Here is a 12055-nt window from a genome sequence, read left to right on the forward strand (position 1 = left end):
CAAGGCCATGAACGCTAGGAGTGCCCAGATTTTTATTTTCAGAATCCTGTAATAACAGTTTTGCTCTTCTTAATACAGTAAAGAAAATCGAATATGCCTTCTAGCTACCTTTTTTTCGCCAATTGAAATCAAAATTTGACATAGAATGACAATTTTAGCAATAAAATCACAAACCAAATTTTGTTTATTAAAGACATTGCGCTTCGGAATTAACGCATTTATATACGGTCAACCTTTTACGGATTGTATTCAAAATTTGAAAAAACAATTGATACATTAGATGCTAAAACTGTACACCAAATTTCATTACTTATCCATATTAGTGCATTTTTGAAATGCCGAAAAAAACATGCATCCGTGCATGCGAAAATGTAGACCAAAAAAAGATGAATCTTTCAATAGATTTAGCTCAAAATTTAACGAAAATCTGCTCTGGATATGCTAAAACTGTGTATCAAATTTCATCTAAATTGTGCCTTTTTTTTAGCCCTCGCATTTTTAGATATGTGAAAATACCGATCAACAGACAGTCTACTCGGCAAATTTAGTTCAAAATTTGTACAAATCTAAAATTTATATATATATATAAAATTTCTAATATGAAATATCTAATTCTTTCAGATTTGTAGTTATATTTATTTATTTTTTTGCTGGTATTCGGGCAGACCAACTTCCTCGGGCTGGATTTTTTTTTCTCCAGAATTTGATAAAAATCTACAATTTTTTTGTAAATATATGCCAAATTCCATCCCTCTAACTTAAAGCGTTTTTTATTTATCGTGTTCACAGACATATAGATAGATATAATAACAAAACTGGATTTTGGGGACTCAGAAATGTCTGAAACGTAAAGATTCATCAAATTTCCGAGTTCGAATTTTTTTATTACAATATTTTTCTTTGTATGCATCGTGCATAAGAAAGTAATAACATTTTCAGAATTATGTTCAGGCTCGAATTTATTTTTTTTTAATTATCTCTGTTGAATTCTAACTCCAAAATATGATACACAAAAACAAATTTTATTTTGTAGTTCTCAAACCAAAGTTGTTGTTCTGTATTTGATTGTTGAACCAGATTCATTTAATGTAAGATATTTTTTTAAACACATTGTAAAGTGTCCACTAAATCATGTAAATGAATCTTAAAAAATCTCATATTTGCATAGAGTATTTTAGCCAATATAATTTTCATTTTTATTTAAATTTATAATTATTTTTTTATTATTGCTTTTATTTACATGACCTTTTCAACTCAGTGAAAATATCAAATGCGTTGAATTATGACCAGGTTACAGCTGTAATTAAAAACAAATAATTTTTTTTTTTAAAAATGCGTAAATCAAAAATATTTTTAAAAATTGTAAGCATTTACCAAATATATTTTTGAAATAGTATAAAACTGCTTTATTTAGATAATAGCTTCCCTAGTTAATATCGAAAATGTCAAAATTACGAAATTTAAAACTAACAGGGATAAATTGCCAATGAAAATGATAATTTTCAAACCTTTAAGAATTTTACTGAAGCTAACTAGAGAACGTTTATTTGCATGACATATAAAAACACATTTATTTTTGATAACATGACATAAATTACATCTTGATGCTGGTTTTTGCGAAAAATCTATGAAAGAACACATTCAGCTTTTTTTAAACTAAAAGTATAAGTTTTAGTTCCTTTCATCGTTGTTTTTTCATAGTTTATTTTGTTTTGCTTCGGATCGCAGGAATTTTTGGAAGTACTTCCTTCCTTCGAGTTTTTATCAAAAGCTTTTTTTTTTATGAATCTGATAACAGTAACAATCAGTTGTTTTCTCACAATGATGCTTCATTTACCTTTGATCGAACAGACGATAATTTGTTTTTTCGCGAAATGATTGGCATTGTTTCAAAATGTAGCAACTTATTGTTTCTGTTTGTAATTACTTAATTCCTCTTGAGAAGGTTAAGGAAAAAACAAATCACGTTCATATTTTTATACTGGAATAGTAATTTATTTTTAAATTATTAAAATTTAAGCTCTTTATCATAGCAAATTTTGAGCTTTAAAAATTGCTTCTCCGCTTTGATAATATTTTCTTCAAATATTCCAAACTGAAATATTTTTACTAGCCCACATTTATAGCAATTTCATTTAATCTGGAATTAATTTCAAAGGCTGTATTTAAAAAAAATTGGAACATCTTGTTATTGTCAAATAGAAATTCATTTCAGAATTAAAAGTGAGTTAGGTATCGGAAATTCACAAACATAGAAATGGGAAATTTTTCTAATGAAAACAAAAAATTTGATCTACTCTTTATCTAGTTCCGCCGTAAACCTCATTTAACGAATAGTATAAAATAATTCCTATTTTTCTCTAAAATTTCATTATAATTTGCTCTGTAATTTTTCTTTAAAATCCATTTAATATTCGAAAAAATATTTAAAAAAATCATGAATAAAATACAGAATTATAAATATTACGAATAAAAGCGAATAAAATAAAATACGAATAAATTATTCGTATAACATGGTTGACAGCAGATAAAATATATATTTCGAATTTATATTACACTGAGCCAAGAACTATACTAGACTGAAAGTATGCTAGCCTTCAAAAATTTTTAAAAATTCAGAAAATTTTAAAAGACAAAAATTTTTTTAAATTGTTAAAATTTTTTTACAGTTTTGTAATCTATCTTTATTGAGATAATTTTCGCCAGAAGTATGATATACTGTTTTATTTATAAAATTACATCCCTTTCTTTCTTCATTACTACTGAATGCCGTTGGTTAAGGATATTTTCTTTTGTATAGGAAATTTTCTCCTCTGAACTTTCATGTGATCATTATCTCGGCTTCTAATTATAATTTTCACGCTTTCGTTTACAAAATAAACAAGAAAAAGTTTTTAATCCTCAAAAGATTCATTTCTGAGATATTGATGATTCCTTGTATTTTGAGACATTGAGTACGAAGAAAATGTTTTGGGAAATATGTTTGTCTGTTTATATATAGACCTATCACTGAGCATGAAAACTCAAAATTATATTAAACTAGGTGCATGAAATTTGATAAATATCTTCTCACCAAAATTATAGATAAATTCATTCACGAAAAGTGTATTAGCCTATTCGTCTGTATGTATGTATTTGAACACAAAAATTCAAAGACGCAGCAAGTAAGATATATAACAGGTGATGGAGATTTCTTTTTTTTTTAATATTTGGGTTGGGCACGGTCGACTCAGTCATTCATCCCTTCAATGGGCCGATAAATTGAGGACCAAGCATGCTTGGGAACTAAACACTGAGGGTTCCACGTTAGGCTGCCCACCTAACCGGTACATTTTCCTTGCACTCCAGGACCCTTGGTCAAGAAAGCAGATATAGGCACTGTAGACTTTGGCCCCCATGGGCTGTCCTGCCACTGAGTTTAGTTAGCAGATTTTTTTTTATTGCTAGAAATGAATATATATCAAATTTTGGCCTAAATTCATCTGATATCTGCCGTTTCCACCGGATGTAATATTCAAAAGTATTAACAGCAAGATCAATAGATTTTATGACTTATAACTTTAAACGAGCAATTCTTATATATATATATATATATATATATATATATATAAATTTATTTCGTGTATCTCTGAAATGGTTTTAACGATTTGGATCAAATTTTATATTTAGGTAAGATTTTGCTCTTTAAGTTTATCTATATAGGCGTCTTTCCTGAGAAAACGATATTTTACACACACAAAAAAAAACTTTTTATGGCTAACGATTGGAGTCTTTTTCTTTTTTTTTTTTTTTTTCTGCTAACAATGTCATATAGATAGTTAACTCTTAAATTTTTGTAGTACTTGCATTGTTGCCATAGGATGATACCCTACTGGTACCTCAAAATTTTATGAGATGCCGCCGTATGACATTATTCAAATACGAATTCACTCGGCTCACTTCCAATAGCAACACTGTAATTATTGTTTTAACTAATTCGAATTACATGTTAAATAGAAAGCGTTCGTGATTTTTTTTTTATTTAAATAACCAGTTCATATGTAGGTGAGATTGAAAAATAGTCATATGTAATCAGTATTTGATTCATATCTAAATACTTTCTCAAAAAAAAAAAAAAAAAAAAAAAAAACTGCCAACCGAAGCTTTTTTTTCAAGGTACTTGTTATCTAATCCTGGAAATAGACAGTCTACCGTCAAAGGATAGACAGTCTATCCTTCTGTATGTTTATGTGATACCAAATCCAATAAAAACCCAATAGCCAAGGTAAATGGAATTCGGTACGTTGTTTGGATAATGAAAGTGTAAATCGAAAGTAAATCAATCTAAAAAAAAAAGTGATCCAAGGTATTTTACACGATCCTATTCTCGATATTATGATGTTAAAACAAAAATTGGTATGGTATGATCAAAAACTGTCTTTTTAGATTTCTTATTTTAGCGGGATAGTTTACTTAGCAAATTTACTTATTTAATTAGCGAGTTTACTTATTTGGTACATGAAGGAAATATAGTGTTTGCTTTTCGTCTTCGCCTTTTAGAATAAAAACGTGCTGTAGAATACTGTTTGCTTATTCTAGTTATCTTCACATTTGTCACCGATTTTTTTTTTTTTTCCCATCAGTGATGGCTGTAAGATTTGATTGTTTTATCATCCATATTTGAAAAGTTAGTATGTTCACTAGGATTTCTCTAATTTAACACCATTTAAAGTTTAGATTATACTTCTTGTTAATCTGAGATTTTCGTTCTCTCTCTCTCTATATATAAATTCTGAGCTGAATTCTATGAGGCCGGGTGGCATGAGAGATTATTAATTTTCTGATTGTGTTCGGTTCAAACTGCGTTATTTAAGCAGTGTAATAAGGAGATCACGCATTTTTTAAAGCAATGCTTTTTTTTTTTTATTGCATTACATACGAATTCTGAACTAACATCTGAACATGTATATGGTTCATTGATTTAACATGAGCTAACTTTGGTTCATGAACTAACATCTGAACATGTATATGGTTCATTGATTTAACATGAGCTAACTTTGGTTCATGAACTAACATCTGAACATGTATATGGTTCATTGATTTAACATGAGCTAACTTTGGTTCATGAACTAACATCTGAACATATATATGGTTCATTGATTTAACATGAGCTAACTTTGGTTCATGAACTAACATCTGAAAATTTGGTTCATTGATTTTTTTTTCTCCTCATCGATAATCCTTGTATATATCCGTTTTGCTATATCACCAAAACCTGGAGAATTAATATTTTCTACTTGGTATTTATTTTTCTGGATTTCTTTTAACTTATTGTTCTCAAAAGTTTATACAATACTCTATATTTCCGATTGTCATATTGTACTGAAGCTGTGTTTTGTTACACGAAAGACTTCTATTTTCAAATTCTGTTTAACAGAAGATGCATAATAATCTGTGTAATAAGAATATTACATGTGTTTTAAAACATTGCACTTTTCTGTATTATGGGATTCTGAATAAAAATATTAACATCCAAAATTCCCACACCACACTAATATATTATAATTCAGCAGCCACCATATTTTCTCCGTTTTCATTGATGGATGGATTGCATTGATTCTACACTATGAAGCATAACGGAAATTTACTAAATCATGTTACATAAATTAAAGATATTTTTTAAATTCTAATTGTGTAACTTTAAAATCTTATTCTTTATATTTTATTAAAAGGAAAGTGCATTGTTTAAAGTCTTTTAGTAAGTTTAACACAAAACTATTTAAATTTTCACCGTCTTTTTTCATAATTCAAACCAGCTCAACAGTAGTCTATTATCTGCAATTCATGATGGATTATTTTCTTTGTAAAACATTTACTTTTGTTACAGAACTAGGAACAAGTTCGTAAAAAAATTTATTGTAAAGAACACGGAAATTTTTACGCATGACAGGAACTTGAAAGTGAAATTCCTATTGTTCAGCATTTGCAGAAATTTCAGAACCCGAAGCATATCATTCAATTATTCGGACAAAATATATTTTTATTAGGCGGTTGGTTGCCTTAGATACCGATCAACGAATGTCGAAATCAAAAGTGAATCAGTCAAAGGGCTTCTTGTTTCGGACATTTTCTTTTTCCCATTCAATTAGTGGGAAATGTTAATTACTTTTGGGGAACTGTACAAAAATTACATTTTATTTTCAAATGATTTAGAAAATAATTTTGAAACTTTTTCCTTCAAATGCTAACTCTATATTTCACAAAAATGGTCGTTCTCTTCAAAAGTAATTGAATGTAAATGAAACAATAAATCGTATTCATTGAGTAGCATAATTATTAAATCAAATAACAGAATATAAATTTATCCATTAAAAATCTTCGTATCTTTTTTAATCTAGTTTGCATTTCTTCTCATAAATGCAAAATTAAGTTTTTGTCTGTCCGTCAATTTTTTTATTTCTAGAAATCAGAATACTTATCATATACTTGATACTTTAAATAAAATAAAAAAAATTATACAATACAGATATCTGTAAAACTTGAAATAATGATAATACCAATTTTTAAGTTGAGCAAGATTAAATGGATAACAAGGCACGAATTTGAAGGAAAAAAAATTTAAAAAGAAGAATTAATTTTCATATTTTAATATCATTTTCAGAAAGTAAAATGATATCTATTTAATATATACGGATGATCCTGTGTACCATGGATGACTAACATTATTTGAATAATCCTGAATCTTGTAACGGATTGAACTATCTAAAACCATATTCTCTATATTAAATAAAAACTTTAGTTTTTTGTCATTCTTGTCTTGTCTATAAATGGAGCAGAGGAAATGGTTGCCCAGAAACTTTTTCGCATATTCTCTAATAAATGCAATTATGTATTAATAGTTACGAGGCAATAGCGTGAGATCTTTGCGATTAATCTCAGGTCTGCGACTAACATACAAGTATCAGAAAATCAATTGTGTATTTTGGACGTTGTTTTTTTTTAAAGATAAAAACTAATATTTCTCGCAGAACTATAATTATAGTCACAAAATCATATAACAAATTTCATAAGACTGCGTTTCTGAGTTATCACATTTAAATGTTTGTGGTACGGATAGACCGATAAATGGTCAACTCTTTGACAGATATGGTTAGAACTTGGTTAAGAATATATTCTGTAGCTGCTAAAATTATAAACAAAATTTCATTTATTTAGTTGTTATATTCTTGAATGATAGCATTTATATGCAGTACTGATAGTTGGTCAGTCCTTGACGAATTTGGTCCCAAATTTGATACTTGTCTATGTTTTTTATTTTAAATCTGAATAATAATGTTCATCTACTTAGTTCTTTATGTCTTGAAGTTGTGTTCTCTTACACTCGGACAGCTAAACAGGCAAATTTCTCGGAATGGACTTCGTTCAAAATTTGACAGAAATCTACAAATTTGATGAAAAACTTCAGGCTAAATTTCACTTATCTAACTTGAAACATTTTTCAGTTATCATATTCGTAAACATGCGTACTTCCAAAAATTATGCTTTCAGAAAAGAGGACGTCAAAATTGTGAGTATTTTTTTTAAGAATTAAAAGACTTTCTCTTTTAATGTTTCGTATATTTGAAAATAAAAAACTAAATTTTTTTTGATAAATATTTTTTTATCAACAAAAATAAATGTAAGGATTTTCTCTGTATATCATTTTGTGCAAATTAGTTTGGCAGCAAACCTAGATATCAGTTTGAACATAATCTATTGTTACGAAAATTTCTGGAGTTCGTTTGGATAGTGGGAGTTATATGGTGTGGAGAACACTCAATCAGCAGGCGGCAGTAGAAAATAAAACAACGACGTTTATTTACACGAAGACACACAGGACAGCACAAAGACGACAACTATATACAGCACAGAAGACGATTCTCTTCAGCCAAGACGTGCAGCATACAACCAGACTCTACTGCAGATAGAAGCGCACAGCTTAGTTCAGCACTAGCTTCACTCCGTCGCTGCTCCGCTTATCTCTGGAAGGCCAGTTCTTTACCGTCGATTCCGACTACTCTCTGGTTCACGACGACCCGGCAGCTGCGGCTGCTTCCTTTTATAGGTCTCAGGAGGCGGGGCTAGAAGCTTCTCAACCAATCAGGAACGTTCGAGGCGTAACTCGGTTCCTACTGGGCGGATCGGGAAAATTCTCGATGTTTCGGGTCTAATTTGGCGCCATAAAGATTCCCTTCTGTTAGAACTAATTAAATGGGGAAAATTGTCACCTCTTGTAGTAGGATCTCACTCGTATCCTGCATTATAGATAAGTGACTTGAAGGTATATGATGTTAAAAATTATAATATGTTATAATACCATGCCAAGGAACAAGAAGGGGGAAAGCAGGGAAATATTGATCATAAAACTAAAGAAGAAAAAAAAGAAAGGAAGGATGAAATCGAAGCCGTACGTACAGAAGGAGAAAAAAGAGTCAGTTGGAGAATCTTGTGAATGTTTAACAATAAATTTACAATATTAGTTCACAGTTGATGGAGACTTTTAAGAAGTCTGATAAAAAGGAATTCAAATATGATTATTGGCATGGTACTAAAAAAAAACTATTTTCTGAAAAAAAAAAAAAAAAAAAGTGCATTTTGAAGAGTACATAAACTAAACAGTAAGAATGAACTATGGAAACAAAGAAAGAAGTTCATTGTCCGACTTATAAGTTTGCTGTGGGCGTATTAAAATTTGACTGCCAAATGGAATGAAGAAGGGGGAAAAAAAGACTAGAAAACTTTTGTGACTATTTATGACAAGGCATAATGCAAATATACCCATTACAATGATAGAAAACACAAGTTTATCAAAGACAATAGTTTTCAACTCTTCCAATATTGTAACCTTTTAAAATTTCGAAGACGCACAGTTGAGATTAGGTTCTTTTCCTCCTTATATCATCTAAAATCGAAATGAAAAATAGTAGTACAGCCCCTTTTCAAGACGGTTCTACAATAAGTATAAGACTATTTTATATCATGAATAATTTTGCTTTTTTTTAATTAACTTTTCTTTTCTTTCTAACAATCAAACTAAAGTGTAATTGATGTTATATAAAATAAGATGCCTGTACTTAAAACACAAAGGTAAGTTTTATTTTTTAATTATATAATAGAATATGTGATCCAAGATACTACGGAGTATTTTTAAAAAGAGAAAGAGTGTCACTTGTGTCATTTTAAACAAAAGTTCTAATTTTGAGAAAATGTTATAGAAGTCCCTGGTGGAAATATAAACTATATTTTATGTGCTTAAGCAATATGTTAATTATTTTTAATAATTACTTAAAAATACAATATTTTTCTACAAGACTAGAATTAGTTATTTTCACCACAAAGGGCAGATTTGACAATACTGCGCCAAGAAGAAATTTAGAAAAGCATTTATAAATACCTGGTTTTTCACTGTCTTTAACATATCGCTAGATAAAAAAAAAAAAAAAAAAAAAAAAGAGACCGTAGTGGGAACAGTTAAAACATCAGATGGAGATTAACAGAGATTTAAATTATCACACAGAAAAAAAAGTAAAGGGCAACATTTTCATTTCTGAAATCATTTAAACACAATTAAAAACTTTTAATATATTGACTCCAATTTCAAGTCTTTTAACAAGTTATAAAAAAATTGATATAATTATCAGTTGTTGATACTTTTTTAAATAAAATCAGTACAAAAAATTCTCAATTCCACATCATTGCAATCTCAAATTCAAAAGTAGATTTCACCGTATATGCAGGTCTTGGATATGCTAATCCATTGGACTTAAACATTCTTTCACTGGTGTAGAAATTTTGAGAGAGGATGCAGACTGAAGGTCATACTAGTTATCTGACCATGGTTTTGAAATTAAAGATAAATCCCCTAATAACTTTCATGTAGATTTAAAAGAGGACATTAATCTTAACAAAATTAAACTAAACTATTCCAAGTCATGGCAATTGTAAAATTCTATTATTCCATGCCTCATTTCCTTTGTAGAATATAACTAACAAAACTTTTAGCAGATATGTAACACATAAGACACATTGCAAATTTAGAAATTAGAACTTTTGTCTTTAATTTTCTGGAAACTTTTCAAACCATATATGTAGAATTTCTCTTTTATGAGTTTTATTTCATTTTATTTTTGTCTTAATCAAAAATAAGCAGCATTTGATTTTTATAGATACATTTAATCTGAAATGAGATGTTAATCAGCTTGGTCATAAAAAAAAGATTGACTCTGTATGATGTGAATAGTAATTTATGCTATTTATCTATGTTTGCAAACAATTTGTGAAGATATGATTGACAATTTAATCGAGTTAGTTAGTTAGTTAGTTTGTGATTTTTTGGCGCAAGGGCCATATTTGGCCATGCTGCGCCAATAGTATGGTAGAAGACAATTTAATCGAACTGCCAAGATTAGGTTAATATTTTAAATACTAAATAGAATAAAAATCACTTCAATCATATTAATAGTGAAAGGCTGGAATCAAAAAATAGTTCATTAAAAATTACAGTATTAATTGTTAATAATTATCCCTTATCTAGAACCTTCATAATGCAGCATAAAATCAACTATACAGTGTATGATAGCAAGTAAAAGAAAATGTCACATAAGCATTGTAATAATACTAATTTTCTCTAAAATAAAAGTAAAGTGATAACTACATTTTTGTATATAATTCAATTAATTTCTAAAATCTATCTTATATTTATCTCAAATAATTTTTTTACTTATAACTCTTACCAAACACAAGGAAAGCTTATAGCAATTTTTGATAATAAACATTCTTATGCAAATATTTCCATGTTTTATAACTTTATAATAAAAAATAGTTTAATGTAATAAAAGTCATATATTTAATAGCTTAAAAAACAAGATTTATTTATCTTATTTTATTCACAATTCCATCAATTTATATAGAAAGTTCCATAATGGAAAACTTGCAAGTCCATAGTGAGATTGGAAAAATTTTATAATTTGCAAGCCATTGTATGAACCACTCCACCTATATTAATTTGTTTTACATGTATGTAAGACAGGGAAAAACATATATTCCTATATCATATAGTTTTCCAATTTTTATATTCAACCTTTAAGATGTTTTTAAAATCTAATTAAAATTAATAAATTATTATTGAAGATTTTAGATAAATGGGGCTCTAAATCTCATTGTCTTTCATATATATATATATATATATATATATATATATATATATATATATATATATATATATATATATATATATATATATATATATATATATATATAAATTCCCATTCTAGAACTTTGCAACATAGAAACAAAGTTTTTAGGTTGGTGCTTGTAATTGTAGGTGCTTGGTTGATTTTAAAGTATAAAACACACATTTAAACACAGTTTTAAAATAAACTGCAAACAGAATAAAACTCCAATGATTATGAAATTCAGATATGGTCACACAAATAATTTTCATGAAGCAAGGCACAGCATGAACTCAATAGTATACCAAAAACATTAAAAGAACCACTTCCTTTAATATTTTCCTTTATTGCTGCTTATATTATATATATGATTTTATACGGACTTTATAATCTAGTTTCACATCAACAGTGTCCTAGAAGCCATGATAATCAAATGTTTCTTAGCGTTTAATCAATTTGCAACAACTATATTTAGCTACAAATAATAATCTTAGTATACCATTAAATATAAAAAATAAAATATTCTCTTATCAAAATAAGCTGCACACTTCAATGGTGTAGCAACAATAAATGTTCTCTCTTTCTCAACAAATATTCGTCTTGGTTTTCCCATCATATATTTGAACAGAATTCCCAATTTCTTTTTAAATTTTATTTGATATACATATTCTTACTTTTTCTATCGCCATTCTTCAAGTATATACCTATGAGTATAAAATCCCAATAAATGAGAGTGAAATCATATTTACAAAAGCGATTATAATAAACACCATCAGAGATTAAAAAAAAATAGTAATAAAAGTAGTTTAATACTACTATCATATCCTCATATCTTTATTTATAACAATGAAAATCAGATATTAAAC

General features: G+C 28.1%; 1 long non-coding RNA gene across 1 annotated transcript in view; it reads left to right on the top strand.

Annotated features, from left to right (window-relative positions):
* The window catches only part of LOC129965668 (uncharacterized), a 46838-nt gene that overhangs the window by 19281 nt on the left and 15502 nt on the right, over window positions 1-12055 (top strand). The gene's annotated exons all lie outside the window — the stretch shown is intronic.

Source organism: Argiope bruennichi, chromosome 4, assembly GCF_947563725.1.
Source record: "Argiope bruennichi chromosome 4, qqArgBrue1.1, whole genome shotgun sequence".
In the NCBI taxonomy this organism is placed as follows: domain Eukaryota; kingdom Metazoa; phylum Arthropoda; class Arachnida; order Araneae; family Araneidae; genus Argiope; species Argiope bruennichi.